This window comes from Peromyscus californicus, unplaced genomic scaffold, assembly GCF_007827085.1.
Source record: "Peromyscus californicus insignis strain IS unplaced genomic scaffold, ASM782708v3 Scaffold_9__1_contigs__length_137607984, whole genome shotgun sequence".
In the NCBI taxonomy this organism is placed as follows: Eukaryota; Metazoa; Chordata; class Mammalia; order Rodentia; family Cricetidae; genus Peromyscus; species Peromyscus californicus.
In genome coordinates this window covers 88,049,986-88,077,173 of record NW_026294617.1, presented here as the reverse complement: position 1 = coordinate 88,077,173, position 27,188 = coordinate 88,049,986, and the positions used below count along the sequence as shown (strand labels likewise).

Sequence of the window (27,188 nt, the reverse complement as noted above, 5' to 3'; positions counted from 1 at the left end):
ATGGGCTGGGGAACCCTTCACTTTGTAGGTCAAGGACAGAGGGATAAGCGTTGTAACATCGGTGGTTTCTAATCAGGGATACCTTGTTTTAATAGTATACCAGAACTACAATTGAGTTATCAAGAATTGTGAAGATGTTTGAATGAAAAACTCCAATGAGAACAAAAACTACCAGCATAAGAGATTTTCATTCAGCAAGACATGATGGGAGTGGAAGCATGAGATAGTGGGCAGAAAAAAAAGGAAATATAAGCAAAGAGATACTCAAAATGCAAAAAATATATGAGGATAAGCGTGTAAATGGTACATCTGGCATATTGGTCTAGGTAAACATAAATTTAAACAGAAAAATCAGGGGTTCATTCAATTGACGGGCTTTCAGATTCTTTTGGGTCTGCCCAGTCCTCAGAAACTGGAGGTGCTGGAACTCTGATCCTTTAGAGAGTTGCCTGCCACATGTGAGGAAATAAGTGTTTGCTGCTGTTAAGATGAGGGTCACAGTGAGGATAAAGAAAGGGTGGTAAGCTTTCCCGTTGAACATGGCATCTAAGGTTTCAGGATGCTAACAATGGAGAGAGAACCTGAGTCTGTGGCCATCTCCTCTGCTTATTCCTGTGTTCCTCATGACCAGTGAAGAATCTTTAGCTACAGACCTTATTGTCCGAGTTTAACCACGGTCTGAGTGACAGATGATGGCAACATCTTGAAAACAAATTAATATTTTAGAGATTTGTATCCTAGTGTGTCGATACTCACACTGAGCTTAGGACCACTTGTGTTTAAAGAAGAGTGCCTGGATTAGCAGGAGTCTATGAATGGGCAATGGGAAGTTGTCTTATCAGACTTGAATATGTGTTGTACCAAAATGCCCCATTATGTTCAGGAACATCTTAGTAAAAGACTATCAGTTTAAAATGCCATCCTTTCCAATCTCAAGTGCATATACTATATGAAAATACTTAATATTTTTAATGACAGCATACCGACATCAAATGACAAATATTCAATATGGCTGAAAGAATAAAGCTTTAAATTAAGAGCCTGAGATTTGTGTGATTTTGCAATGTTAAATTCAGTTAGGTCAGTTTCCGGCAGTCTGAGGACTCCTTAATCTGATATTAAGTTTTTGTAGACCACTACCCCAAACACCAGGATTTGGCTCTGTCAGGAAGGCAACCTTTTGGAGGTTTTCAGTTATGAAATAACCACAGCAGGAGCTTATTTTTGCTATTGGAAATTCATTTCTCCTTCCTGTGATTCTTTGAAAGAAAGTATAAAACACATTTTCAAACTAAGGACAGCTTTATGCATGCTCCACTGGAGTTAGACAGGCCACCTCTTAAGGATGGCATGCCAAGAACATTGAATCCCTCCAGACTTCTCACCTTTCTCTTAAGTCTCACCTTGGCCATGACCTCCAGCTGCTTTTCACTGGCTTGAGGAGTTAGCAGGACCCAGATTTCATCAGGCCCCCGAGTCTCACCTCCACTGTCATTCCTGTTCACCAGTTAGCTGCAAGCTGGTGAGAAGCACCTGGGCACAAGAGAAAGGGCCAGTGGAGGTGAGGCAGGTCCATACGGTGCTGCTCCGTCACCTCCACACTCTGTCCAAATCCTTCGGGGCAAACCGATGCTGGCACGTACTGCACTAGGCACCAGATGGCTGGAGTATTTTTAGTCCTGGGGGAGGGACTAAAGAAGCAAGGTCCTGATGGCTCCGGCATGTCTCCAGCTTTCAAGTTATGTAAGGAATATTTGCTCATGATGGAGTCACTAAATGGAAAACTGAGCAACGGTGGTTCATTAGGCCTTTCAGCCTAGAAACTGATTATTTTACCATTGAAAATTTCAGGATTCATGCCCTTGGCTGTCTTTCCTTGAAACAACAAATCATCTAGAGAAAGATTAGATTGTCTATTAGTTGATGGTCTCTATGGGGAAGTTCTAAATTTTCCAAACTGTAAGCAAGGGCATTGTTTCCTGCATCTTGACTTTCCATCCCATGGTCTCACAATCACACAATCTTATATGCCTGTACAGGTCTTTTTCCTGGAATAATGACATTTTTCTGTTTGTCACTTTCAGTACCATCCAAGCAAAAATGTAGGAATTTATGTGAATTGTTATATAAATTTTATATGGAGACCAGATATAAATATTTACAACACAGTCCACAGAAAATATATTTTTCCATCTTGAAATATTAAACTATTAAATGGAAATAGTTGAAGATATAATGTAAATATACATATGTAGATTTTACAATGACTAGTTTATTTAGTGTAAAAGCAACATTTTGACTGTCATTAGATTAATGGATCATTTAGGACAGTGGTTCTCCTGTGGCTTGTGATCCACATAGGATTTCACATATCAGATATCCTGGATATCAGATATTTACATTATAATTCATAACAGCAGCAAAATTACAGTTATGAAGTAGCAACAAAATAATGTTATGGCAGTGGGGGGGCACCACATCATGAGAAACTATAGTAAAGCATTGCGCATTAGGGAAGTTGAGAACCACTGGTTTAGGACCTTTTTAACACGGGATATATCCAGTATCTACTGAGCTGGTGACAAAAATTCTAATATTATCATAAAATGTATTTCTCTTTTGCTACATGCTTATTTTGCTTTCATTTTCCTCTTGAGTATTTATCAAGATAATGGAGGAAAAAGAGGAAGCTATGCTGTTGGCAATCTCAGTAACTCCATAGCACTTACATTGTTCAATAAACCTAATAATCTTCATGGACTAATTCTGACTTATGGCTGTCCTGCTTCAGTAAATCAGGGTGATTTTCTCTGGTGAATAATAGAGAAGTGCCGTGTGCCAGTACCTTAATTAAAGAGCCACTCTCTTAGTCTTGATCTCATTTTAATTTACAGGGTAATACTACAATAATATCACTAATGGAAGGTACATTAAAGGGCATCAAGTAGCATTAACTGTATTAAATTATGGTACTTGTGTTAATTAACTGCTGTAGCAAGATGGTTCTAATGGCCAAAAGTTCATCTAGTGCATAAATAAAACGTACCCAGATGGAAGGTGAGAGGGGAAATGAAGAGTGCATGTTTGTTCGGAACATTTTTTTTTTTTTCACACAGACAGGGGGTTAAATCCAAAAGTCATTAAATATATAATGTCCAAAAGGTTCCTTAGTTACATAGTGGGAGGTTTAGATTTTCAAGTACCATGTTTCCTTCTAAGCTTTCTTTCCACAATTAAGTTAGTTAAAACCTGAATACTTGTCAGATGCACAGGTTTTATCAGAATATAAACTCAACATTCCTTTTTGTTTCTTTGAGGTAAGACTGAGGAAGTAGTGTGATTTATTATAATAGTTTTTTAACTCTAAAAGATAAATGAGCACTTGGTAATAAGCCCATTTGTTTTTTGAGATGTATTATCAGCAATGTATCAAGCTACTGGCTTTGGACATTAGATAATAGAATTTCTCCTCTAACAACATAAACAGGAAGGTAGAATGGAAAGAAATATTCAAATCTGATCAACATCTCAATTGCTTGTCTTTTACAATACATTCGTAAAGGCAATTCATACCTTTTCAGTGGTATTTATTCATTTTGCATCCCATTCAGTGTCTACACTGCTTCCTTCAAAGGCTGGCTGTCAAAATAACAGTCTACAGTTTAGCTTATCCCTAGCCTAGCTTTCTGAGGTTTTCTTTGATTCAAGTGCAAAGATGTTAGATAGAAAATTCCAGAAACAGGCCGGGCAGTGGTGGCGCACGCCTTTAATCCCAGCACTTGGGAGGCACAGCCAGGCAGATCTCTGTGAGTTTGAGGCCAGCCTGGGCTACCAAGTGAGTTCCAGGAGAGGCGCAGAGCTACACAGAGAAACCCTGTCTCGAAAAACCAAAAAAAAAAAAAAAAAAAAAGAAAATTCCAGAAATAATTAATAAGTTTAATTGGATTTTGTTATAGAATATGGTTATAATTATATTTACTATAGATTATAATTTTTAAACACTGTGTGGCATATTTTTAACTTAAACTTTATAGGTATGTACACATAAGAGACAAACATAGTACGTATGGGACTCAGTGCTCTCTTTCATTTTAGACACCCTTGGGGGTTTTGAAATATAACCGTGCCCTAATTACGGAAGTCAAGTGAAATTTGTTTATTTACGTATTTGTCTTTCCTCATTTCATTGATTTCCCCTAAGAAAGGAGTCTGAGGACATTAGCACAGAAGCTCTACTTCAACACACTTCTCTGAGCGTTCCTAACTGCCCCACTCAGTCTCTTTTCCAGAATGCAGGGCATAAGAGGCCAATGACAAAGCTACTTCACCAGGGTGATAGAGTGAGAAAGACTCCCTACTTTCTCACTTTCAGGAGTCAAACTTAACAGCCACAAACCCTGACTGTTCAAATGTCACCACCTTGAGTTTTTCTGTAACTAGGACAAGGTGAAGAAGTTAGTACCAAAATATGTAACCTTGAGTAAGCAAGAACATTTGTGAAGGGAGCTGGAGAGATGTCTCAGCAGGTAAGAGCACTGGCTGCTTCTCCAGAGGACATGAGGTTTGATTCCTAGCACCTACAAGACAGCTCACAACTGTCTATAATTCCACTTCAAGGGGATCCCTTGAAGTCCCCTCTTCTGACCTCTATGGGCACCAGGCACACACATGGTGCAGCCAAAACACCCATTTAAAAAAGAGCATTTGTGAAACTTTTAAAGTATACAGACAATTTTGAATTTTAAAAATACTTGGAAAACAGTATCATGCGAAATTGATTTGCCAGCTACAAAAGGTGTGTCAGTTTTTGTGTGAGTTCTCTAACGGTCATTCTTAGCCACAACTAGAATAAACTGGCTAATTTATGTTTCACGTTTCATGTAGGAAGCGTACTGCAACACACAAGTGTGTGTGTCTTTGTCTTCTCCTCCTCAGTCAGTCCTAATTACTGAAGCTGGGCTTTGCAACTGCTTAGCAAATTCTGCTCTTTTAGCCTGTTCCTTTTACTATGTTATCAATTCACATCGATCTTCCGTCATGGGGCAGATGCTGGGTTTAGCAGTAGACACATGGCAGTGCACAAGGCATAGTGTCTGCCTTCAAAGAGCTCAGAACCTGGAAGGGCATAGGCAATATGGACTGAGTGCTCTTATTATGTGCTTTTTATGTTTTTCATTATTATAACAAATTTGAAAGTGGGTTACTTTGGAAGAAGACAGGCTTACTTATATTTCAATTATGGGAGTTTATGGAGCTGTACATGATGACTTCCTTCTTGTGGGCATGGTCCCAAGGCAGCCTAGGACGTTGAATGGTATGAAACATGGGGAGTACATTTCTTCTGGTCTTGCTATTCTGTAAAGCCACTGGTATTCAATTGAGGGCATTCTTTCTGATCCCCTTATCTAATCCTAACCACTTCCAAAGCCTCATCTCTAAAAGCCATCATTAAGTTATTTCTATCCTCTTAATACTGTACAGTGGATTAAAGTTCAGTACATGAAGTCCCAGGAGACACATTCGAACCATATCTAATCCATAGCACTGCATGAATTCTTAGGAGATAAAAGAACTATTAATTTAATGAGAGAAGACTAGTAAAAAGTTTGATAAGATCTAACATTTGTATGGTATCTTGAAATGTGTGATGTAGTGTGCCAGGCAGCCAGGACAAACTGGAATTCTGGGCAGACGAATCATGCACAAAACAGCAGGGCTTGTTAAGGAATTCCAAACAAGAAAGGAAGTGTAGAATCCTGAGAGATTCCCTCCCATCTTCTCCCAATGGACCGTCATCATCTTTAAGAAGTGCTAAAGGATTTCTACATCTTCCTTTTGCAGTTGCTCATGTTATAATCCATCTAAATTTATAAATTTTCACATGTGAGTTGACTACTGAGGAGAAACATTTTAAGACAGTAGTAGAAAATATTCCATTGTGTGAATACTGAAAGCTGTAACATTTCTTAACTTAGGAGCAATTATGACTCCCAGACACGGTGCTCAAGTTGAAAGTCAAAAAAAGCTCTTCAAATCCTCAGAAGCCAGCACAAGGTGATGGTTTGAGATTCTCTCGTAGAGGCAATACGGCCTGAGAACCAATTACAGCCTGAGCAAGGACCGAGAAGAGATTCCTTAGTCCGTTGAAGGGTGGCAGGGCTGGTGGATGGTGGCTTTAACATAGTGAATAAATACTGAAGCAGGGTTTTAAGCAATTAGTGGCTTAGCTAGGTATTTGTGTTGTACCATTCCTTGTCTAATAGCAGGAATCCAAGGTGAGATTTCAGTTCAGACACTTAAGTAGGCACTCTACTATTTCAAAGAGGTTTGAATTATTAATTCTCACACTATGTGGAGTGGGTAAAACTTGGGCAAAGGACACATCTATTTATGAAAAAAAAAGTTCGTTTATAAATTATTCCTGAACCCCATAGAATACTGGGAAATACAAGAAAATTGAGAAATAATTTGAGAAAAATCAAGCTAGAGGCAAACGTGCTCGTCCTCATCAATACGGGAGTAATGACCTTTAGCTTTTGTGTAACCTGCAGCTTCTAAGATCCTTGTTGACTATTTTACTTCCATTGATTCTCGCAAGGGGCTTGCTAGACAGGTAGGTTTAAATTGTTTTACAGGTGAGAAAAGAGAGGGCCAGTGATGTTTCATGATTTCTTTTATCTGACATCACTCACACCATCAAGAGTCAAAGTCACCCTCCTGACTGGAGTGGTCTGTAGTCCAAGTCTCTGCAGCCACGGTAGCCTGAATGGAGCTTGATAGACATAGGAGACTCAGAACAACCCTAAAGGATCTCCCTGTAAACAGCAAAACAAACCATTACCTCTTAGATCTCTGCCACTCACGGTGTGTCCTGGAGTCACGGGCTCCGTGAGTTTTTCCTGCCTACTCTTTCACAATACAGTCTGTCTGTTCTCTTCTTGTTTGCTCTCTAACTTCTTAACTTTACTTTCATGAACTTTAAAATTGTGACTGAGCTAAATCACTTCACTGTATTAGACATAGGAACTTTACTGTCGAAGTCCAGTTGTGGTGATACTGTGCTATTTTCTGAGAGAAGAAATGAATTTTCTGAATATTTTCTCCCAAATATCTCTGAAAATTTGAATGCCTCCCACTGCATTTCAGTAAAATAAATCATCAAAAAAATACAACAGGTAACTGATATTAATGGAGGAACTTGGAAATGGTGAGTCATGCTAGCCTTTTTCAAAGGTAGCTCATCCTTCACATGAGGACCTCTGGGTTTCCTTTTGACATTGTATATCACTTACTCATTCTGCCTTCTAGAAGATCATAGACTAAATGCACTGCCTATTTTGTAACATGCAATTTCATAAATTTATATTAAGTGATCCTCTCATACAAGTCTCTTTTTTCAAGCTAAATGGATTTCTAACTATTCCATTATCAAAAATTTCATTGCTCTTGTTTTAAAAGAAGAATGAAGTCCCATAACTAAGAATATTCAAAGTAAAGATTTGATGACAACAAATTAAAAATAAAAAGCAGCACTGATCCTGGCTATTACTTAGGCAGTGGGGATAAAGTTGGTTACATACACTCACTTTGGAAGACAATTGGTAGCCATTCTGATTTCAAACATATTTTTTAAATCTTTGAAAATTTTGAATTATAAAGAGAATCTATTCATAAGTGTCATTTTTCTTTGAGTTTTCTGACATTAAAAGCAGAGGATATATTTAATAATGCCTTCATTTAAACTATAAACTCTGGGAATAGAGGCCCTGACTGTCTCTGCCCCAGGGTATTTATAGAAACGACAAGGGGTGGAGCAAAAGACCTCCCCCCAGCACAGCTAAGTGCAGACCATCTCAGACACCTGCACTGAGGCCCATGGTCCAATCATCCTCTCTTTGCATACCTGCTGAAAAAAGCCACTAGGAACCAAAAAATAGGCTCCCACACAGTGGTGGCTCATGTCTTTAATCCCAGCACTCAGGAAGCAGAGGCAAGTGGATCTCTGTGAGTTCGAGACCAGCCTGGGCTACAGATTGAGTTCCAGGAAAGGTGCAAAGCTACACAGAGAAACCCTGTCTCAAAAAACAAAACAAACAAAAAAACCCAAACAAACAAAAAAAATTTCTCATCTTACTTAACTTAGCATTTGTATAAAATAATGCAGCCACATGGGCAGGGCTAACCAACAGCTGGGGATGGACTTAGAACTCCATCTAATATGTGGAGCCACATTCTATATCCAATTTCCTAATTTAGTGTGGTCATTTCCCCCAACAGTCTTGCAGAAAGAGAGAGGTGGGGTGAAGGAGATTAGAAGCATTTCCAGATGCATTTAGAAATGTTGGTCATGATCTAATATTTACTATTATAGTTTTGTAGATCTATATGCAATGCTTCAGTAAGAAGATGCTGTGGGATGGTCTGTATGTCAAATTGCTCTGATTGGTCAATAAATAAAACACTGATTGGCCAGTGGCCAGGCAGGAAGTATAGGCGGGACTAACAGAGAGGAGAACAGAGAAAACAGGAAGGCAGAGGGAGAAACTGCCAGCTGCTGCCATGACAAGCAGCATGTGAAGATGCCGGTAAGCCACGAGCCACACGACAAGGGATAGATTTATGGAAATGGATTAATTTAAGCTATAAGAACAGTTAGCAAGAAACCTGCCACAGCCATACAGTTTGTAACCAATATAAGTCTCTGTGTTTACTTGGTTGGGTCTGAGCAGCTGTGGGACTGGCGGGTGACAGAGATTTGTCCTGACTGTGGCCCAGGCAGGAGAACTCTAGCTACAAGAAAAACTTTCCCATTAGCCTCCAAACGGAAGAATAGAAATTTATTGCTGCAATTTGATTGTGGGGGTTGATATATGTTAAGTTACCAAGTAGCTCTTAGAACTAAATATGTTAGTTTAATCAGGAGTTACCCCAGTACAGACAACCCTGTTGTTGCTGGTTCCTGCCTTCGTTTTATAGATAGGGAAACTTCATCCAAACGAAGTTAACAGTAAGTGGCAAAGAGGGGATGACTTAGAAATTGTTTTGTTGGCTTTTGTTGAATTTGTTTCTAATTTGGAAAATTGTTGTTATATAGAGAGACAGTCTTAAAATATATGGTATGATAACCTCAAAAAAATCATATTGACCCAAAGATCCTGACCCAAAGCATTAAAATTGAGATAGGTACACTGATGGTCCTTTATGATACTCTGGTTGTACCTAGAAAAATAGGCATTGAGCTGGAAATACAAAGAGAGTAAATGATATAAACTATTGAGTTTTCAAAATAATTGTTTATGTCAATGAAGCATTGGTTATGAGTCAAAAGTAGAAGTAGGTCTTGTACTCATAACTCCTGGAGAATACAGGTTCAGTCAAAAGAAACAGAAGCAGTGTCTCCCTTCTAAAAATAAGACTATCTTCCTATATTCCAAAGAATTAGTCTACAAATACCCTAATTCTCAATACATTTGAAAATCCTCACACTTATCTCTTTCAATGAAAATCATAATGTTGAGTATATTACCACAGTAAACATTACCATTTTATCTAAACCTAAGCCTTCAAAACATACATAACTGATTTCTCTCTCTCTCTCTCTCTCTCTCTCTCTCTCTCTCTCTCTCTCTCTCTCTCTCTCTCTCTCGTGTGTGTGTGTGTGTGTGTGTGTGTGTGTGTGTGTGTGTGCACATGTCCTTGTGTATGTGCACATATATGTGTGTACTAATACACCCAAAGAACTAGTATTCACAGAAATCATGTTGGGTAACACAGTTCCTTCAAAAACTAGATCATTGGACTTTTATTGTGATAAAAGAAAACATCTATAGACTGTTCGTGTATGTATACATATGTGTATGTGCATATGCACTTGTCTGTGTTTAAATAGAGTTAAGAACAGATTGATTTTTTTCAGCACAAACTAATTTTAACTATCATCCTCTCTATAGTGTCACTACATTAAATGAAAGGCTAGCTTTGATATGGACTTCATCAATTTTTGCTGCATTTTATTTTTACATTGCAAAGTACCAGATATCTTTTAAAAACATAAGAAATTAATTACCAAATTGGAGTAGAACGAAGGACTTTTTGTTTTTGCTGTTTTGGTTTAGGCTAGAGAAATTATGATGGGAGCCTCATCATAGTTGTAAAATATGAACTATCAAGTGGTGCAATCTGGTACATTCTGAGATAAATAGAGATGCTAAAGGCTTTTGATCTCTCTAGAAGTGAGCTCCTCACACTCTACTGCAGTAAGTTAAAATTGTATCTTTAAAGGAAATTGAGATTAACTAGTAATTAATACACACTTCCACTTGATTTGGGTGATATTATTAAACTCACAAGCTTATTTTAGTTAAATACACACATTTGAGCCCAGGGAGGCAAAGCTAAGGGTCTCTCCTTGTCTCGGAAACATGTTGCTGTCCTGTTTGCTTCTAGTTGTTTGAGGCGACCAGAATACCAGGGAGGCAGCACTGTTACAACATATTGGTGCCATCCATGTATAATTATAGATCCTGCAGGGCTGCTGGGAACAGGGAACAGATGGGGGGAGGGTGGGCCAAGAAAGGGTGGGAGGGGGAGTCTAAGAGGTCAGAGATTTGGCAGGTTAGGAAAAGCCAGCATGGTGAACTCCTGTACTGGATTTATATAGGCAGTGTGTGTGCCAAATAGGGAGTCATAACATCACAAGAATCATTTATTTTAGAACTGAAAGAAATCACAGAAATAATTTCATCTGATTCCCTTTTTCAGACTGAAGCAGAATATACTTAAGTGAATTGGCCTAGAATAATATTATTGTGTAACTAGAATCTTAGGCCCAAAATGGACTTATGCTCTACTAGTTGGTCTGTACCTAGAACTGTTAAGTATGTACCTACACATATTAGAAACTCAGTAGACGAGTATTAAAGGCCTGAGTGAATTTTTCTAGGACATTCTTCTGCAAGAAGACAAGAAGACACATGAATAGTCATTAGGCATATTGGCATTCTGCCCTTTTGGCATCCTATGGCCACCATTGCATATTTCACACCTATGACCAAGTGAACAGGAGAAAAACATATTTTTTGTAATGCTATTTTGTCCAACTCCACCATGCATCTACTTCAGATCTCAATCCACTGCCCAAATTTAAGGAATATAATTTAATTACCTCAGGTATCAATGTAAATGTCAAAACAAGTGCGTAAATGAATACCATGACACACCATTTTTGTTTCTGGTCCTTTCCAGACTATCCGGTGAGGATGGGACAGGCTTCAGCAAATGGTTTTCCCAAAACTAGACATTAACAAATAGGGAGACAAGAATATGAAGAAGAGAAGGAGCAAGGGGGAGGGAAAAGAAATGGGGGGAGGAAGAAGAGGAAGAGAAGGGTGTTATACCTCAGTCTTACACCACACACCAAAATTAATTTAAAATGAACCAAAGATGTAGAAGTGAGTCCTGAAACTAATAAGCATTTAGAGGAAAACACAGCAAAATTTTACGGCATTGAATCCAGCAAAAATGTCTTGGATAGGCACTAAACAGTTGAGTAAAGAAAAAAATTTATTTGAATTTTGTCAAATCAAAAATCTGCATGTCTCAAAGGTCATTATGAACCGAGTAGAAAGAAAGTCAGCCCATGGAAAGAGTTTAAATGTTGGTAACCACACCAATAGTATAAGCTGAAAGAACAGGACTTGGAGTAGAGAATACACTGCAAAAATAAACTCGTGATGTTTTATTCTTCTGAAAAGGTGTTTTGGGATGAAAGAAGTGTGAGAAAGGAAGGGAGGGAAGCAAAGAGAGAAGTGGAAGAGGACAGAGAGAGGGGTGAAGGAAGAGATGTTTTCTGGGAAAATTTAAAGAGGAGGACTCTAAAACAGTATACTGCAGTCTTCAGAGGGGATGAGCTGTAAAGTCTTGCTGCAGAATGGGTCTCCAGCTCCACCAGGGCTCCTCAGATACTCTCTAGTTTTCAGAGTTCTGCCCATTACTTCAGTTACTGGAGATTTGGGAAGTCACCAGGTCAAAGACTTTGAGATGGGGCTTTTCTGCACCCCAGGAAGACTCGCAGTATCAAACCTCCTAAACTGTGTGTAGAGCTGGTATCAAAGAACAATTTAATTAGCAGATTCTTTATCTCATCACTAAGAGGATGTAAAATATATAAAATCCTGAAAAGTTGAAATGTATAACAGAATCAATCTCTCTCTCTCTCTCTCTCTCTCTCTCTCTCTCTCTCTCTCTCTCTCTCTCTCTCTCTCTGTCACACACACACACACACACACACACACACACACACACACACACGCACACACACACACACACAAAAGGATGAGAAGTCTGAAATGTCCTGTAAGTATAAAAAGAATGGGCATGGTGCAATAACCATTTGATTAAAGCTATTATAGATATTTTTTTCTATCTTCATAACTTTTTGGGAGAAAGGAGAGATGGCTCAGAGGCTAAAGCACTTATTCCACAAGCTGGAAGTCCAGTTTGGATCCCCAGAACCTACATAAAAAGCATGCCAGTATGGTAGCCTGCCTGTAATCCAGTTCTCTGGTGGAGGAGACAGAGTCCCAACATCAAGCTGGCTATGAATAGCCACAGGATTCAGTGAGAGACCCTGTGTCAGTGTATCATGTAGAGATGGATTGAACAGAGCACTTGCAGTCAACTTTGGGCCTTTTGTGAAATGTACTGACACACATATGGACTCACATGCATTCAAACACACCTACATACATGCATGTACAACACATGTACATACAAAAGAGAATAGCTTGGTCTTGGGTTAAGAAACAAAAAAGTAACCCATTACATTTAGTTTACTTGAAATGATATTGTACATTATGTGAGAACACAGCAGTTGGTGGATTACAAAGAAGTGTCCTTTAGCTGGGATTCAGACTCCATGGCATCTCATCCCAGAACTGTAATGTGGAAAGTAACATTCTGGCTACATAACATCTTCACTATGTCCATTTGATGAATTTTCTTTAAATGTAAATATAAAAAAAACAGATATAAGCACTTGCATATTTTGTTCTTGCTAGTTTGTGGCAATGTGCCATTTCCTACAGAGAAAGATGAATGGCCACAGTTCCTGTCTTCAAGATGCTACCATCTGCATGGACTGACAGATACTTCAACAAGAAAATTATAAAGCAACATGGCCTGTGTCATAATAAGGTTTCTGTGGCAACAGTGAACAGAATGAGGGATGCCAATCCATACCTCTGGGATGAGAGATGCTGGCCAAAAGACAAGCTGATATTCTCATCCTCATCAAGGCTATCACTGTAAACTACCGCTACAGTGAAGTGAAGTTATATGAAATTACCATGATTAATAAGTAAAAAAAATATTATATAGAGATTAAAATACCTATTGTTTTATTTTTGTGTGAGATAAATACACAAACTTAGATACATTTTTGTTCCCATTCCCTAATATAAGCATATCTAAAAAATTAGCTCATGGTATGGTTGTCTCAGATATAGGAAAGCAGTGAGTAAAGTGTGGATTGGCAAGTCTACATGCTATTTAATCACACTGAATAATAGGCTCAATTTTCAATACAAAGTTAATCCTGTTTTCATTAAATATAAATGTTCTTTGTGGAAAACAAGAATCCTGAAAAAGCAGAGGGATCTCTCTCAGGGTTACATGCTGTATCTTTGTTTAAAATCAATGCGTTTTAAACAAGAAACTTCTTTTCAATTTGGCTGCTTCCTCCTGTTCTTGATATTGACTATTCTATTACCTTTTCCTACAAACAACAGCAAAGGCAAAGATTCCTGTATTGTTTTACTTCTAAATTGAGATGCCAAGGGAAATTACATGCCACAGATATGTTTTTTTTATACATAGTAAAGTAAGAAAATATCACACAGTGTCTCTTATTTGTTAACCAGCTCTGGTTCTAATGAAAAGGCTGCAGTGGGTGACTTTTTGCTAGTTAGACCCTCCACTCGCTGCTAGATAGAATGTAGAAAATCATAGAACTTAAGTTTTATCTTAGTGTCTTAGTCCCTTTAACTGTAAGATGGACAAAGGCTTCCCAAGTTGATGGGTTAAAGCTTATTAATATAAGTGAAATGGAACTATATAAATATACACTTTATTTTACTAAAACACTCATGGATGCAGCCAGAATGTACTGTCATCACTTTGTGGTTTGTTTTTAATATTATTTCTTCCATTCATCTCACAGCACATTGTCTTTACCTCAACCTAATGATTAGTTTTTCACCACTATTGCCACCTTTCTATCATGATGGGCTGAGCTTAAAACTATACTAATCTATAATCATTAATATTCTATTGAATCTTCATTAATACCACTAGGTATTAATGAAGTAAAGACAATGTGCTGTGAGATGAATGGAAGAAATAATATTAAAAACAAACCACAAAGTGATGACAGTACATTCTGGCTGCATCCATGAGTGTTTTAGTAAAATAAAGTGTATATTTATATAGTTCCATTTCACTTATATTAATAAGCTTTAACCCATCAACTTGGGAATATGTACCTTCAGGTTAATCACTACTGACTTTGTAGATTACTCAATTTGTAGAAATTCTTATGAAATTAAAAACTGCAGGTAAAAAGAGAGAATATCAGTCATTTTTGTGAGATGGCTCCTGGAGTCCTGGGTAAATGCAGTTAAGACATATCCCATTTCCTCTGGGTCACAGGCGTGCATTTATCCTTACGGATGATGGATGGGCTCCTTTGACATTTTGCATGGATGGCTCTTGAGAATGAAAATCATACTTATAAAAGATTCATTGGTTCATTCTACAGTCCTTACATTGTCACCTTGACTCACAGTGACAGTATCATGATATGCATTGACCCTGATGGTCATTTCAAAGGAGGGGGAAATGTCTCAGGATCCCTCTAAGAGAGAAAAAGATTCTGAGACTGCTTTTTCATAGGATGCAGTTCTTAGTTGTTTCTCCCTTGGCTTTAGGAAAGATGCTTGTAAAAGGCAGCAAAATTCCAGTGTCCAAGGGAGACTCAGAGGTTACTAGCTTGAGGAGCACATCCAAAATAGAGGGGAATCCATGAGGTATGAGAGAACTGGAACAGAGTTTGAGCAGGTGACAAGGTACAATTATATGGGTCCATTAGAGTGTACAGTTGACAACATTAAAAAGGAATTATGCTATTGATAAATGTGACATTCAAAAACCAAATTAAAAGGAGCCATTCTTTTAAATTACTTTTTCATTAGCAGTCTTACTTCAGATCCATATTGTGTAGAGGGTAGCCCATTCTACAGGTGCAGTAGACTGCTTATAAACGAGCATTGGGGAGGGCTTGGGGATAACTCACAAGCAATCTGGCCATTGAAAACTAAATGTGGCTGACCTATCAGTGTCTGGAAAATGCTAACATGCCAGTGCTTGCTTCCTGGATGAATAAAGGAACAAGATTGGCTGAAGCATTAATAGAACCATAATTGCAGAGGCATTACCATAATCATAAGAGGAATGTCACAGTTCAGATTTAACTACTTTGCACAAATAAAATGCTAAACTATAAAAACTGTAAAACATAGTTAGAGGAGGGCTCTGCACATTGAGATATGTGTCTTTACACTCAACTAATTAGTTGCTACTGAATGTTTTTGCTTTGCTCGGTGGCATGTGGTACATAAATCATTGCAATATGTTAAATGCAAATGGCTGTTAATAGAGGAACCATCTGCTCTGTGCTGGAGAGTTTGTTCAAAAGAATGTGGCGAGCCTACTTTGGATAATGTTGAAAAACTCAAATATCAAATTTCTAAAATGAGCTGCCTCTGTTAACCCCAACATTACTAATACTCTCCTGGCCTTTCAAGTTCTACAAATGCATCCCAAAACAACTCCTCACAGCCTGTGCTGTTTAAAGCAACCCCACAGGCTACTTCTAAAGGCAGAATACCTCACCAATGTATCACACGGCACAGACACTTGCAATGTCTTAAAATTGTGCTCAGAAATTTAGAACAACCAATAAATAATCGAACTGTCGTCTCCAAAGCATCTCTGCTATTATGAATAACACAGGCCCTCCATCCCTGTCCCTCCTGGAAGCTACTCATTTAAAGCTGTAGATCACTAGCATGCTGCTGCTAGCTGATGATGAATTACCATGGGTATCATCAGTGTTTGCAACCTCCACCTCCTGTAATCTACAATACTGTATTTCTCCAAAAGATCATCAGTGCAAAGGGGAGCAATGATTTCTCTCCCAACATGCTTTATTAGATGCTGTCACAGAGCATCCTAATAATGTCCATCGGACTCACCAGTGACACTGTAAAACATGGGAATATTAGTGATAGGACAGGAATCAAAGCCTTCAGGTTCCCAATGTCAAGCTCTGCTTTGCTGCAAAAGGAAGCAAACCTCAATCCTGCCCTTTCTAATCAGCTCTTGGTCAAGGTTGCTATCCAGATATCTAAGAGCAAGATGCCACGATGATCTATTATATTAATCCCCATTGGAAGTGTACTCAAATGATGCAATCATGAAACAGAATCTTGGCCATGAAAGAACAAGCTTAGAAATTAACTATGTGGATGAAAATCTTCACTCACACAACTTCTCCGAAGCCAGACACAGGTATGATTCTTGGCGCACTGCTAACTTGGCTTTCTTGACCTTGCTTTTTTCTTTCTCATCGCCCTCCCTCCCCTTTTTTTGTTCCTTTGCTTTTATAGTATCTGATTTAAGACTGTGCTTTTGGGGATTCGCCTGCGGGAGAAGAGGCTGCAGGAGAGCTCATTAGCCCTGCAGATGCTCTATCCCTGGACGAATTATACAATGAAAAGCTGCTTCTGAGGGCCACCAAAAAGGAGCCAGGGCTTTGTGGAGGTGGGCAGCCCCGCAGTGCAATACAAGCTCTGTATTTGTTAAAAAGGGGGTTTTGTACTAAAAACATTTCCCTTTGTTTGTTCTCATGAAAAGAGGAGCCTCCTGAAGGCTGCAAGTATTTGATGACTCCATTTCAAAATGGAACACTTGTCTGTTTCCAAACGGGGCTGCTTCACTTGAAAGTTACACAAAACCTTTCGGAGATGGAGAGACCGACCAGCGGCATAATCAGACAAGCAATACCTAAAAGGCAGCGCATGCTAGCTGTGAATTTGAGAAGCTCCAATGTTGAATTGGCTTCTAACAGTGATCCTGAGCAGGGATAGAGCCCATGTTTTAGACTGCAGCTTGGAAAAAGAAAACTTACATTGTCTAATTACATTCCTTTATTGAGTTGTATTGCCACTCTGGTTCCCGTGACACCACTTTAATTTAATTTAGATTTTGTTACTTCTTCCCCTCCAAAAGTAAAACTTTACCATAGAGGCATATTTATTGCTTTTAATGTTTATGTTTGGAAACATTCACTAATTCATTTTCCCACTTAATTACAAGGAAGAGGAGAATTGATTCTTAGAATCTACACCAAGTATTTATCAAAATATAAATGGACAGTATCTTCGATCTAAAATTATCGTTTAATTTCTTCTTTTTGTTTAAGAATAGGACAGACCACCTAGAAAGGTATGAAAAGCCAACAAAAGCCAGCTGTATCATCAACCTTCGGTCCTCTGTAGAGGGAAGTGTATTGGGGTCAACTGTTGTCATGGAAGGATCTTGCGGGGCCTCTTTGGTGCACTCTGCTGATAGTTAGTGACACATGCAACCCTAGGGGAGAGAGTTTAAACATATCCCATCTGTTGGTGTCTTAATTTTTGTTTCAAATCCATTTGATGAGTTCCTTGTCAGCAAAATAGTCAGGCTGCTACCTTTTTGAGGATTGGACCATTGTCTTAGGCCCAATGATAGTACAAGAGATGCAAAGGAGAACGCCAAGCCTCCCCTTTAATATTTGTGCTTTTTTTGTTTTGTTTTATTTTGTTTGTTTTTTGTTTTCTGAGACAGGGTTTCTCTATGTAGCCCTGGCTGTCCAGATACTAGCTCTGTAGAATAGGCTGGCCTCAAACCCTGAGATCCACCTGCCTCTGCCTCCCAAATTCTGGGACTAATCAGTGTCCTTAATTGCAAAACACTTTCTCATCTTTGTTCTGAAACTTCTCTGTTTTGCAGAGTGCCAGCTGGATCGTTGAACAAAGGCAGGCATTTATTTGTTGACAAATACAAGAACAATTAGAGGGAGGTGCTGAGGACACAGCTTAGTTGGTGAAATGCCTGCCATAGAAGCATCAGGACCAGAGTTCAGTTGCCCAGAAAGCATTTTGTAAAATCTAGGTGTGGTGGTATGTACCTGTAATCCCAGTGCTGGAGGGACAGAGACAGGAGGACCCCTGGGGCTTGTGGGCCAGTTAGTCTAGTAGAACTGGGAAGCTCCACGTCCAGTGAGAGTCCTTGTTCCAAAAATTAGCATGGAGACCAGCTGAGAAAGACACTAGACACAATACAAACATATGTACACCGTAAATACACAAAAAACAAGAAATATATATATATATATATATATATATATATATATATATATATATATATTTACTGATGGGTATTGAGAAAACAGTAATATTGAGAAAATCATTGAGCTATATCCCCAGCTTAAAGATAAGGATAATTTTTTTTTTGATTTTTGGCTCCTTCTAGGAAGCACTTTAAAGCATAAGAGAAAGTTTGACCTGTGGATAAAATACCATTTTTTAACAGAAATGAAAAAGGTTGTATTCTTTTTACTATCAGGAAAAACTTTCCCTCATAATCAAGCACTGACACTGTTGGAGTAGTTTCAAAATGCTGTTTAAAAACATATTTAATGACTCTGTCTTTCTAAGAAGGAAAAGACTCAATAATTCCAAGAGAGAATGGGGATGCCATTGTGTTATGAGTCTCATCAGGAAAATCCCTCCACATGTGTTATGTTAGCCCCCTGTGTTTACCTGAGAACCAAAACCTAATATTCAAGAGTTGTATGAAGATCCGGGATGGTACCGGATATCTTATGCCTGTATTGCTAGATACCACAATACATTATGAAAATGGAAAGGAGTTAATATTTGTGAAGCAGACTATAGGCTGGAACCACTCACTAGCAAATGCTCAGAATAACCAGCTTGTGTTTATTGTTCTTTGTGCAACTCTGAAGAACCCAGAGGATGACTTTCAAAGTCTGTAGAATGTGCTGGAAGGCAGAGTGCTCAGCGGCCCATAGCCAGCTGTGAGCTGCCGTGGTGCGGAAGTTTCTGCATCTCAGGGAAGCGTGCTTGTTCGCCTTTCTTCTTGGAAAAGGCATTGCTTTCCCTGGGGCAGGGAATCAGGTGGTATTTCATATTATTCATGAGTGCAGCCCATCAGTCCCAATCTATTGTTCTAGAAAACCCTCCTGCAGACTGATAGCGTCCTTATCCTGAATGTCATCCACTCTGCTTTATATGCAACCTTCAGGGTGCCCTAGAGAGCCCTTGGTCCCCAGCGAAACCCCACATGAAAAGTGAACTGCCTGCTTTGGATTTGCGCTATTGTTTCTTTTACTCTAAAAACATTCAGGAAACTTTTCATTCCTCACTGTGTATTGGTTATTAAGATTGAGAGTAGAGTCTTCTCAGAATAGGGCCTGGTCAAAGTTCACTAGTCTGCCTTGTGAAAGCTGCGGATCTGTTTTCTGAAAATGGGTCTCCCGGGTCTTCATAATGCTCCCGATACTTATGAAAGTGCCGTTTTAACACCAATAACAAACCACAAAGCCTTGTCTGGGGCTGCAGTCTCCAGTGCCTCTGCTGGTGTGACCGACTCAGGTGGAACACCACCCTGATTTGTCAAGGTCTTGAAAAAAAAAAAATGCATGAGACTGCGCAATAGAGACCTACAGTCAGCCAGAGATGAAGAAAGACTTTTTCTCCATGGAGAATGTGGCCCTGGAGGAAGACTGCTTCCTGGACACTGGACGCTTCAGTCCTCTAAGGAAACCCTCCTTTTACCTAGAAAGTTTGATAGAATGGGCTAGCCAGGGCACGAAGGTGAATCTGTAAGATAGTTGGGCGCCAGGTAAGCTGGAGGAAAAGACCCATTCATTTGAGAGCAAGCCCGGAGGCCGAGTGAGAGTTTTCCCAGGAAGAATGTCCCAGGCAGTGGCCCAGACATGGCCTGCGGCTCTTTCCCTGATTGACATCCTGACTGCACCGGCTGTGGAGTCTGATCTGGATCTCAAACACTTTTCTTTCAAGGTAGTCTCACAAATGTGTTTTATATATATTTAGATTTTCCCCCTTTGGTGAGTTAAAAAAGGCTCTTCAGATATGTCAAAACAAGTGAAATATTTATATCCAAGATAAATGTTCAGAAGCAGGTTTAAAAAGCAGCTGATCTGCTTATGGAACTAGAATAGCATTTGGGGGTTGATTGCAAAGCACCCCTTACTTTTACACATTCCCTCAAAATTGCTTAAAAATCACTTTAACTTTGCTATATGATAGCTAGCGTTTTATATTGTATGTTCATTTATAAAGAACCAAAACATAGTCAGAATTTTTTTTTTAAATAAGTTTTTAGCCAGGTGGTGGTGGTGCTACACCTTTAATCCCAGCACTCGGGAGGCATAGTCAGGAGGATCTCTGTTAGTTCGAGGCCAGCCTGGTCTACAGAGTGAGATCCAGGACAGGCTCCAAAACTACACAGAGAAACCCTGTCTTGAAAAACAAAAAAATAAAAATAAATAATTTTTTAAAGTCAGTTTCATTTTAAGTCCCCATCTCCCCAGACATAATCTCTTTCTTATCCTGGAAAAATTAGTTTTGTTTTTGGGAGGGGGGCTGAACCTAGAAAGGGAGAGCAGAAAGAGCAGTTGTCGCATGATGTGGGGACAGAAGACAGGATGATGAAGAGGAACAAGGAAGGGGAAACAGGGGATACAGACCTGCAGTGAGAGCAGAGCGGTCCCACCAGGGCATCTGGATCTCTGCCAGGAACCTTGGTGATCAGACAGCATGCCCTTCATCTGTCTCTCCATCATATACTATCTGTGTAACATGGAAAGATGTCTTTATTTCTCATATGGGAGAGCTAATACCTAGCTTAGAAGGCTTCAGGGGGTGCCAGGCACATGCATGGCATGCAGCTGAAATCTGTTACTGTTCATCTGTGGCTGTGTCATGCTGGCCCTCTGATTCCCCAACATCTTCTATCCCTTAACTGGGACTCCTATTAAATGTCTTATTAATAGCTCAATTTCCCCAGGTTCTATGGAGGGCCATGTTCTTATTACCAAGGGCTGTGTACTAATGTGCCTCTCCTCTGTCAGACGTACCACCACTGCCTCCTCCCATCCAAATGACCTCTCTCCTTCCACCTCTGTTCACTGTCCTTGAATGACTCTCATTGCTCCTGCTGATGGCAACAGGTGACAATAATCAAATGACTTAATTCAAGCATATCAGTTTCCGTCACAGTGACGAGGACAAACTTTGCTTCACTTTAAGAAATTTAGGGAAATGTGATATGTCCAGGGCATAGAAAGCTTACAACGAAACCTGGATGCTGTTGTTATCATTGTCAGCAGGGCTTAGATCTCACTAAAATTAGTTTTCTACTATGCCGCCAGAGTTCTCTTTCAGAAACTTAAATCATACCATGGTCATGCTGAACACCGTCCAGTGGCCCCCCAGTGTCTGAGATAACATGCATTGACCTCTGGCATCTAGCACTGAGCCTGTCTCTCATTTCTGGCCTTGTCCAATGGCATTTTCCCTCTCATTTCTTAGCTGCGTCACAGAAGCTTTTCTGTTCCTCAAATGCCATGCTTGCTCTTCTTCAGGATTTCTCCTCAAGCCTCTAGCTTCCTAGCACTCACAGAATCCTCCCACTGATCAGACACTACCACAGCAGAGACACACCCCTAGCAGCAGCCCCGTGCTCAGGCTGCTACTTCAGAATGCTTAGCTTTATGTAGTCAAGGATTTTCCTTACTGGCTTTCTTTTTATTTTAGTTCATTTTGACCCCTGCATGAAAACGTAACTCAACTTAATGCATAACACATCATTTTTATCAAAAATACCAACTCTTAAAAAAAAATTGAAAGCTAAATTTTAGCGGATATTGATCAGTCATATGTGCAAATATTTAATGAAACTATTGTCAGTCAGTAAAGAAATATACTAAGCATTCCTTGAGGTTTTCTCTATAAAATACTCATTACTATTTTCCTACATCAAATGTGTGTGTGTGTGTGTGTGTGTGTGTGTGTGTGTGTGTGTGTGTGTGTGTGTGTTTTCAGTCTGAGGACAAATAATTCAGGGCCTCCCACTTGCTTGATGAGCACTCTACCACTGAACTCCCCACTCCCCACTCCACCCCTGGCTCTCTTTTTGCTTTTTGTTTTGGGACAGAGTCTCCTTAAGTTGTTCAGAAAAGCCTTGAACTTGAGATGCTGCTGTCTCAGCCACCCAAGTCACTGCCATTACAGATGTGAACCACCTTACCTGACTGAAATGTGATCTTAAACTACTGTCTACATGCATGCTCTGTGTAGAGAGAGAGTAGAGAATCCAATAATACACTTACAAATGGCAAGTGAAATTGTATTCTTTTGTCTGCTGTGCTTTAGGGAACTGTCTATCCATTGACTGATAGAGTCACAATGATGTCTATTCAAGATGTTATGTCTTTATAGAACTGAAAATACATAGAAAATGCTCAAGAATGACCACACACAGAGAATACATACAAAATGCAACTAAGTTGGGGCAGGGGGGATGAATAAGAAAATTAGTCACCTGTTAAGCGTCCACAAAATCTGGGAGATCAAACATTAGCAATATTGCTTACATTCTTTGTGGTGATATTACGTTCCCCAAAATATTGTGCACCCTAATAAACTTATCTGGGGTGAGAGAACAGAACAGTCACTAGATATAGAGGCCAGAAAATGATGGCACACATGCCTTTAATCCTAGCATTCCAGAGGCAGAGATCCATCTGGATCTCTGTGAGTTCAAGGCCACACTGGAAACAGCCAGGTGTGGTGACAAGAGCCTTTAATCCCAGGAAGTGATGGCAGGAAGCAGAAAGGCATGTAGGCATGAGGATGAGGAACTAGAGCCTGGTTAAGTGTTTAGGCTTTTGAGCAGCAGTTCAGCTGAGATTCATTCTGGATGAGGACTCAGAGGCTTCCAGTCTGAGGAAACAGGATCAGCTGAGGAATTGGCGAGGTGAGGAAGTTGTGACTTTTTCTGTTTCTCTGATCTTCCAGCATTCACCCCAATACCTGGCTTCAGGTTTGATTTTATTAATAAGACCATTTAAGATTCGTGCTACAATTCTTCATCTTGGCCTTCCAACAGCAACAAGAAAGTGACTGTGCCCTTGACTATTTCAAGTTCCTACACTCAATTCTGGAGCAATAGTCATCTTGAAATGTTACTTTCTCATTCTCCTCCTTTGGTCTGTATTTTGGGACAAAGATATGTATCCCAAACCATGTCAGGTTCAGTTGGTTGCAGGTGCCATATTTGAATACATACTTCTGAGATACTTTTTTTCACTCAGTATTTGCTCCTGGAATTTATAAACAATGAAATCATACTCTACTGTATGCAGCCACCACTGTTATTCTGTCCACTCTTCTGTCAATGGACACTGGATTATTTTCAACTACTGTGTTTATTGATGCTCCTGTTAGGAACATTCTGGTACAAGGATGCAAGAAGTATCTAGGGACTGCCTTGGAAGGGAATAATTTACCATCGGGTATGTAGCCCAGAGTCAATAGAATAAGACAACCCCTAGTTTGCCCTGAATAGTTACTCTACTTTATATTTCCACTAGGCTAAATGTTTTACAGCCTCATAAACACCTGCTATTTTTAAACCTACTGATTTTTTTCAGTCCCTTGAATGCAAATGGTAAGTCGTGCTTTTAATTAACAGTTTCTTTACTAATAAAGACAGGCATCACCTCAGATGTTCATCACTCACATGTATTTGGGGATATGCCTTTTGCTGTGTTTTGTCTATTTTTCTATGAAGTAACTTTCTTTCATTTTTAATTGACTCATGGGAACATACAATCATGATCTTAATCTTCCCTCAATTTTGTCCCCTCTGCCCCAATTTAAGGCTTGGACTTTCACTCCCTTTACGGCGACTTTGAATGATCACATGTTCGTAAATTCTAACGGATCAAATACATCAGATAGTTTCCTTTATGAGTGGCACACTTTTGCATTTCACTTAAGAAATTCAGTCTTTGTTTAACTATCATATGACCAAGCATTATCCCTTATAAGAATACAGTCCAAATAAGTGAAACCAGTATTTCAATAAACAACACTTCACTGTTTGTTGAGGCATTATATATTTTTAAAATATTGTGCCTGGCAGTGGTGACACATGCCTTTAATCCCAGCACTCAGGAGGCAGAGGCAAGCAGATCTTTGAGTTCAAGGCCTGCCTGGTCTACAGAGCAAGTTCCAGGACAGCCAGTGCTACACAGAGAAACCATGTCTCAAAAAAACCAATATATAGATATAGATATAGATTTAGATAGGTAGATAGGTATAGGTAGATAGATAGGAGATAGATAGATAGATAGATAGATAGATAGATAGATAGATAGATAGATAGATTCGATCATGATGTCCAATAGCAAATAAATGAACAAAGAAAATACACACATATACATAAACACACATGTATATCATACTACACACAGAGAATATTATTCTGCCTTAAAAATACAAAATTCTGTCATCTACATGAGCATAAATAAGCCTACAGAACCTTTTTTCTTAGTAAAAGTAAGTCCTGGGGAGATGTGAACAAATGACCACTTATTCCATACAGGATGCAAATAACAGAACAAATATATTATTCTAGCTCAGTCTGTCTTGGTAAACCAACAAGTTTACCGACCTTACTGATGAGATGTTACCTATAAGAAAGTGTGTATCTCCAGAATATTTTTATCACCAAAATTTCAGGTGAGATTGGATGACAACCTCCAAAAAGCTATAGAGATGGTCTTCCCCTCTCAATTATTAGCATCTCTAGAGAGCATGTGCAACAGGGGCAGAATTACATACAAAAGAGGGCATCAGAGAGAGTGAATGGCCAGAATCTCAGGTGATCAGCTGTCATCCTCCACACACCTCTCCTTCTAGGAGGCAATGCCATCAGGCATAGCCTTGTTGGGCACTTATCGGTGTGTAACACTGTCCCCTGTACATAGCACAGCCCTTTACCATATTAAGCGGCGCTGCTCTGATAGGTACTACATAATCTCATATCAGAAGCAGAGGGTGACACGGTGGTTGCTAGAAAGCGGGGAAGCGAGAAAGGCACTCAAAGGGTGCAATCTCAGTTACTCAGATTGAGTAGGGTCTGAGGATCTAATGTACAACTAAGGGGAACACTGTATTTAAACATAAAATTATGAGGACAGTAATTGTGACTCCTTACCACTCACACACACATACAGGTCCACAAAGACACTCCTCTTGAGATGTTGTTCAGGGAATTCCAAGCATCTTTGAAAACGATATAGGGCATTGCTGTGGTTTTTGGTTACCTTCCAGAATTTGAAGGCAAGTTCCTATTGCTGAAGACACCACACACTTTAGACAAGGACTTGCTAAGTTTTCAGTTCATTTCTTAAGGCTACCAATACATGTACTTTTATATTACATTTTTTAAATTACCTTGAGGACACACATGCTCCAAGGTGCATGTGTGGAAGCTGTAGAGCGACTTGTGGGAGCTGGTTCTCTTCTTCTATCATGTGAGTCTCAAGGATGGAACTCAGATCATCAGGCCCAGCAACAAGCACCTTTACCCACTACGCCATCTCACCAGCCTTCAAAATATGTATTTATACTTGTCCTGGTTATTTCTGTTTCTGAAATCGTTGCATTCTGATTCTTTTTCACTTTGTTTGTGTAATTGGCAACTGAGTTCCTTCAATTCACACTATTCTTTTTACTTTTTCCCCCTGGATTCTCAAATGTAATTTACTGTTTGGTTGGTGAGATTTTTTTTTTTAATTCTTAGCTGAAATGATAGTACTTTTTTGTACCAACTTTTTAAATAATGACACATATTAAATTTTCTTCTTTCTGCTATCTAAGAGCAACATAAATTGATTCTACTTAAAATGATAACTCTGTAGTATTAAGTAACATAAAAGTAACAGGTATATTATTAGACTTTGGAGCCCATGGAGACTAAGCAGTAACCACAAACAATAAAAAAAAAATTTGTTTATTCTGACCACTACTCGGGACTTGGCCAGTATAAATAACCTTGTCAGCTGCCAAACATCCCTAGAACACTTACAGGCAGTGGGATGTGGTGATGAGTGTGTGTGTGTGTGTGTGTGTGTGTGTGTGTGTGTGTGTGTGTGTGTGGTGTGTGTGTGTGTGTACCCACATTAGGTTAGCCTTTGCCTTCAACCCTTTCTGAAATCCTCTCTTTAGTGCAGTGTCAGTTCAGCTTCTTCAGTCAGTGAGTCACAGACATTGGATAATCAGTGTCTTCCCTATTCATCCACTTCTCTGGCTTTGTAGTTTCTTCCTGACCTCAGTGAATGTTCCATGTTTCTGTAGCCTAAAAATGTTCACTAAATAATGTGCTGTAGGAGGTTCTATGTGTTCCAGACTGCTATCAAGGCAGAAAGAAATGCTTCCATGTTTAGGTTGTTTCTTTCACTAAAATATGAGTACCACAGGTGTCAACGTCTCCACTGCCTGGGAAGAGCTTTGCTCTTCCGCTCATACCAAGATCACATTCAACAACTGTGCAGCTGGCATGCAGTACAACATAGGTATATTTTAAAAGCTCTTTAGGAAACTTTAGTGAATAGCTGAGACTGAAAAACATTGACCTACAACATCCTGGGTGGACAAAATATATTCAACAAATATTATTGAATGATGTAATGACCTTTTAAAAAATAAAATTATTTTAAGGATGAATGGGCTATTTCTTGAAGGGAGTCATGTCACTGGAAAGATGTGTTTGTCCTCTGGGTATTGTTATAAAAGTCCAATAGATAGGAAGATTCTATGAAGCTCTCCATTGGGGTATAATCAGTAGTTCTTAAAGAGACAACATTCTGTGAATCACTAAATATGATCTGTAGACATATTGTCTTCCAGACACCCTCAATCAAACAATTATGTACAAGGAGTTTGTCCCCTGGTCACAACAGAGACAGCTTA

The 27,188-nt window shown here is 39.2% G+C and overlaps 1 protein-coding gene across 9 annotated transcripts in view; it reads left to right on the top strand.

Annotated features, from left to right (window-relative positions):
* The window catches only part of Ntng1 (netrin G1), a 347,205-nt gene that overhangs the window by 201,962 nt on the left and 118,055 nt on the right, over positions 1-27,188 (top strand). The window lies entirely within an intron of this gene.